Source organism: Octopus sinensis, linkage group LG3 (assembly GCF_006345805.1).
Source record: "Octopus sinensis linkage group LG3, ASM634580v1, whole genome shotgun sequence".
Classification (NCBI taxonomy): Eukaryota; Metazoa; Mollusca; class Cephalopoda; order Octopoda; family Octopodidae; genus Octopus; species Octopus sinensis.
In genome coordinates this window covers 9,333,860-9,339,804 of record NC_042999.1, presented here as the reverse complement: position 1 = coordinate 9,339,804, position 5,945 = coordinate 9,333,860, and positions in this window count along the sequence as shown.

Sequence of the window (5,945 nt, the reverse complement as noted above, 5' to 3'; positions counted from 1 at the left end):
TAAGAGAGAATGAATTGACTGCAATCTATCATACATTTTTTTAGTTATCCACGGACGTACGTTTCGAAATCAAGTTTAAAGAAAGCATAAGAATTAGATATTAAATATTAATAATAAATAATTCTATCTTACCGAAACTTCTTTTCTCTTCAGCGTAGAATACTATAATCATAAATGATTATATATTGAATTTTGAGATACCAGAAGGCACCAACTCCACTCAGTATCAGAGCGAGCCAGAATCCGCAACTGGTATCACCGAATTCAATTTGTGAATGAAACGATTGTGTCAACAGCCCCTTCCCCCGCGTGTAGCCAAAACAAGATGCTGTGGTCATCTACTGAGATAAAATATGGTTATCCGTAATAATGAAGGGTGAAATTAATTAATTTGGAAAAATTATCAATTACACCAAGTAGTCTTCGGCATGTAAAAGCCTCATTCGAGGAAAATTTAAGTAATACTAAGCAATAAGGGTTTAGCAACGAGTTGCCTTACCACATACCGAATTTAGAAATAGCAGTCAAAGGGTTATAGCTATTTCTTCTACAAAAAAGCGAGATCTCAGTAAAAACAGCATTTGGAAGGCAGACACAAACAGGTAAGAGAGAATGAATTGACTGCAATCTATCATACATTTTTTTAGTTATCCACGGACGTACGTTTCGAAATCAAGTTTTAAGGAAAGCATAAGAATTAGATATTAAATATTAAATAATAAATAATTCTATCTTACCGAAACTTCTTTTCTCTTCAGCGTAGAATACTATAATCATAAATGATTATATATTGAATTTTGAGATACCAGAAGGCACCAACTCCACTCAGTATCAGAGCGAGCTAGAATCCGCAACTGGTATCACCGAATTCAATTTGTGAATGAAACGATTGTGTCAACAGCCCCTTCCCACCCGCGTGTAGCCAAAACAAGATGCTGTGGTCATCTACTGAGATAAAATATGGTTATCCGTAATAATGAAGGGTGAAATTAATTATTTGGAAAATTATCAATTACACCAAGTAGTCTTCTTCGGCATGTAAAAGCCTCATTCGAGAAAATTTAAGTAATACTAAGCAATAAGGGTTTAGCAACGAGTTGCCTTACCACATACCGAATTTAGAAATAGCAGTCAAAGGGTTATAGCTATTTCTTCTACAAAAAGCGAGATCTCAGTAAAAACAGCATTTGGAAGGCAGACACAAACAGGTAAGAGAGAATGAATTGACTGCAATCTATCATACATTTTTTTAGTTATCCACGGACGTACGTTTCGAAATCAAGTTTTAAGGAAAGCATAAGAATTAGATATTAAATATTAAATAATAAATAATTCTATCTTACCGAAACTTCTTTTCTCTTCAGCGTAGAATACTATAATCATAAATGATTATATATTGAATTTTGAGATACCAGAAGGCACCAACTCCACTCAGTATCAGAGCGAGCTAGAATCCGCAACTGGTATCACCGAATTCAATTTGTGAATGAAACGATTGTGTCAACAGCCCCTTCCCACCCGCGTGTAGCCAAAACAAGATGCTGTGGTCATCTACTGAGATAAAATATGGTTATCCGTAATAATGAGGGTGAAATTAATTAATTTGGAAAAATTATCAATTACACCAAGTAGTCTTCGGCATGTAAAAGCCTCATTCGAGGAAAATTTAAGTAATACTAAGCAATAAGGGTTTAGCAACGAGTTGCCTTACCACATACCGAATTTAGAAATAGCAGTCAAAGGGTATAGCTATTTCTCTTCTACAAAAAGGGAGATCTCAGTAAAAACAGCATTTGGAAGGCAGACACAACAGGTAAGAGAGAATGAATTGACTGCAATCTATCATACATTTTTTTAGTTATCCACGGACGTACGTTTCGAAATCAAGTTTTAAGGAAAGCATAAGAATTAGATATTAAATATTAAAAATAAATAATTCTATCTTACCGAAACTTCTTTTCTCTTCAGCGTAGAATACTATAATCATAAATGATTATATATTGAATTTTGAGATACCAGAAGGCCCAACTCCACTCAGTATCAGAGCGAGCTAGAATCCGCAACTGGTATCACCGAATTCAATTTGTGAATGAAACGATTGTGTCAACAGCCCCTTCCCACCCGCGTGTAGCCAAAACAAGATGCTGTGGTCATCTACTGAGATAAAATATGGTTATCCGTAATAATGAAGGGTGAAATTAATTAATTTGGAAAAATTATCAATTACACCAAGTAGTCTTCGGCATGTAAAAGCCTCATTCGAGGAAAATTTAAGTAATACTAAGCAATAAGGGTTTAGCAACGAGTTGCCTTACCACATACCGAATTTAGAAATAGCAGTCAAAGGGTTATAGCTATTTCTTCTACAAAAAAGGGAGATCTCAGTAAAAACAGCATTTGGAAGGCAGACACAAACAGGTAAGAGAGAATGAATTGACTGCAATCTATCATACATTTTTTAGTTATCCACGGACGTACGTTTCGAAATCAAGTTTTAAGGAAAGCATAAGAATTAGATATTAAATATTAATAATAAATAATTCTATCTTCTATCTTACCGAAACTTCTTTTCTCTTCAGCGTAGAATACTATAATCATAAATGATTATATTTGAATTTTGAGATACCAGAAGGCACCAACTCCACTCAGTATCAGAGCGAGCTAGAATCCGCAACTGGTATCACCGAATTCAATTTGTGAATGAAACGATTGTGTCAACAGCCCCTTCCCACCGGCGTGTAGCCAAAACAAGATGCTGTGGTCATCTACTGAGATAAAATATGGTTATCCGTAATATGAAGGGTGAAATTAATTAATTTGGAAAAATTATCAATTACACCAAGTAGTCTTAGGCATGTAAAAGCCTCATTCGAGGAAAATTTAAGTAATACTAAGCAATAAGGGTTTAGCAACGAGTTGCCTTACCACATACCGAATTTAGAAATAGCAGTCAAAGGGTTATAGCTATTTCTTCTACAAAAAAGGGAGATCTCAGTAAAAACAGCATTTGGAAGGCAGACACAAACAGGTAAGAGAGAATGAATTGACTGCAATCTATCATACATTTTTTTTAGTTATCCACGGACGTACGTTTCGAAATCAAGTTTTAAGGAAAGCATAAGAATTAGATATTAAATATTAAATAATAAATAATTCTATCTTACCGAAACTTCTTTTCTCTTCAGCGTAGAATACTATAATCATAAATGATTATATATTGAATTTTGAGATACCAGAAGGCACCAACTCCACTCAGTATCAGAGCGAGCTAGAATCCGCAACTCCCTTTTTTGTAGAAGAAATAGCTATAACCCTTTGACTGCTATTTCTAAATTCGGTATGTGGTAAGGCAACTCGTTGCTAAACCCTTATTGCTTAGTATTACTTAAATTTTCCTCGAATGAGGCTTTTACATGCCGAAGACTACTTGGTGTAATTGATAATTTTTCCAAATTAATTAATTTCACCCTTCATTATTACGGATAACCATATTTTATCTCAGTAGATGACCACAGCATCTTGTTTTGGCTACACGCGGGTGGGAAGAGCTGTTGACACAATCGTTTCATTCACAATTGAATTCGGTGATACCAGTTGCGGATTCTAGCTCGCTCTGATACTGAGTGGAGTTGGTGCCTTCTGGTATCTCAAAATTCAATATATAATCATTTATGATTATAGTATTCTACGCTGAAGAGAAAAGAAGTTTCGGTAAGATAGAATTATTTATTATTTAATATTTAATATCTAATTCTTATGCTTTCCTTAAAACTTGATTTCGAAACGTACGTCCGTGGATAACTAAAAAAATGTATGATAGATTGCAGTCAATTCATTCTCTCTTACCTGTTTGTGTCTGCCTTCCAAATGCTGTTTTTACTGAGATCTCCCTTTTTTGTAGAAGAAATAGCTATAACCCTTTGACTGCTATTTCTAAATTCGGTATGTGGTAAGGCAACTCGTTGCTAAACCCTTATTGCTTAGTATTACTTAAATTTTCCTCGAATGAGGCTTTTACATGCCGAAGACTACTTGGTGTAATTGATAATTTTTCCAAATTAATTAATTTCACCCTTCATTATTACGGATAACCATATTTTATCTCAGAAGATGACCACAGCATCTTGTTTTGGCTACACGCGGGTGGGAAGGGGCTGTTGACACAATCGTTTCATTCACAAATTGAATTCGGTGATACCAGTTGCGGATTCTAGCTCGCTCTGATACTGAGTGGAGTTGGTGCCTTCTGGTATCTCAAAATTAAATTATAATATTTATGATTATAGTATTCTACGCTGAAGAGAAAAGAAGTTTCGGTAAGAATAGAAATTTATTATTTAATATTTAATATCTAATTCTTATGCTTTCCTTAAAACTTGATTTCGAAACGTACGTCCGTGGATAACTAAAAAAATGTATGATAGATTGCAGTCAATTCATTCTCTCTTACCTGTTTGTGTCTGCCTTCCAAATGCTGTTTTTACTGAGATCTCCCTTTTTTGTAGAAGAAATAGCTATAACCCTTTGACTGCTATTTCTAAATTCGGTATGTGGTAAGGCAACTCGTTGCTAACCCTTATTGCTTAGTATTACTTAAATTTTCCTCGAATGAGGCTTTTACATGCCGAAGACTACTTGGTGTAATTGATAATTTTTCCAAATTAATTAATTTCACCCTTCATTATTACGGATAACCATATTTTATCTCAGTAGATGACCACAGCATCTTGTTTTGGCTACACGCGGGTGGGAAGGGGCTGTTGACACAATCATTTCATTCACAAATTGAATTCGGTGATACCAGTTGCGGATTCTAGCTCGCTCTGATACTGAGTGGAGTTGGTGCCTTCTGGTATCTCAAAATTCAATATATAATCATTTATGATTATAGTATTCTACGCTGAAGAGAAAAGAAGTTTCGGTAAGATAGAATTATTTATTATTTAATATTTAATATTAATTCTTATGCTTTCCTTAAAACTTGATTTCGAAACGTACGTCCGTGGATAACTAAAAAAATGTATGATAGATTGCAGTCAATTCATTCTCTCTTACCTGTTTGTGTCTGCCTTCCAAATGCTGTTTTTACTGAGATCTCCCTTTTTTGTAGAAGAAATAGCTATAAACCTTTGACTGCTATTTCTAAATTCGGTATGTGGTAAGGCAACTCGTTGCTAAACCCTTATTGCTTAGTATTACTTAAATTTTCCTCGAATGAGGCTTTTACATGCCGAAGACTACTTGGTGTAATTGATAATTTTTCCAAATTAATTAATTTCACCCTTCATTATTACGGATAACCATATTTTATCTCAGTAGATGACCACAGCATCTTGTTTTGGCTACACGCGGGTGGGAAGGGGCTGTTGACACAATCGTTTCATTCACAAATTGAATTCGGTGATACCAGTTGCGGATTCTAGCTCGCTCTGATACTGAGTGGAGTTGGTGCCTTCTGGTATCTCAAAATTCAATATATAATCATTTATGATTATAGTATTCTACGCTGAAGAGAAAAGAAGTTTCGGTAAGATAGAATTATTTATTATTTAATATTTAATATCTAATTCTTATGCTTCCTTAAAACTTGATTTCGAAACGTACGTCCGTGGATAACTAAAAAAATGTATGATCGATTGCAGTCAATTCATTCTCTCTTACCTGTTTGTGGTCTGCCTTCCAAATGCTGTTTTTACTGAGATCTCCCTTTTTTGTAGAAGAAATAGCTATAACCCTTTGACTGCTATTTCTAAATTCGGTATGTGGTAAGGCAACTCGTTGCTAAACCCTTATTGCTTAGTATTACTTAAATTTTCCTCGAATGAGGCTTTTACATGCCGAAGACTACTTTGTGTAATTGATAATTTTTCCAAATTAATTAATTTCACCCTTCATTATTACGGATAACCATATATATATATATATATATATAAAATGGAAAAAAA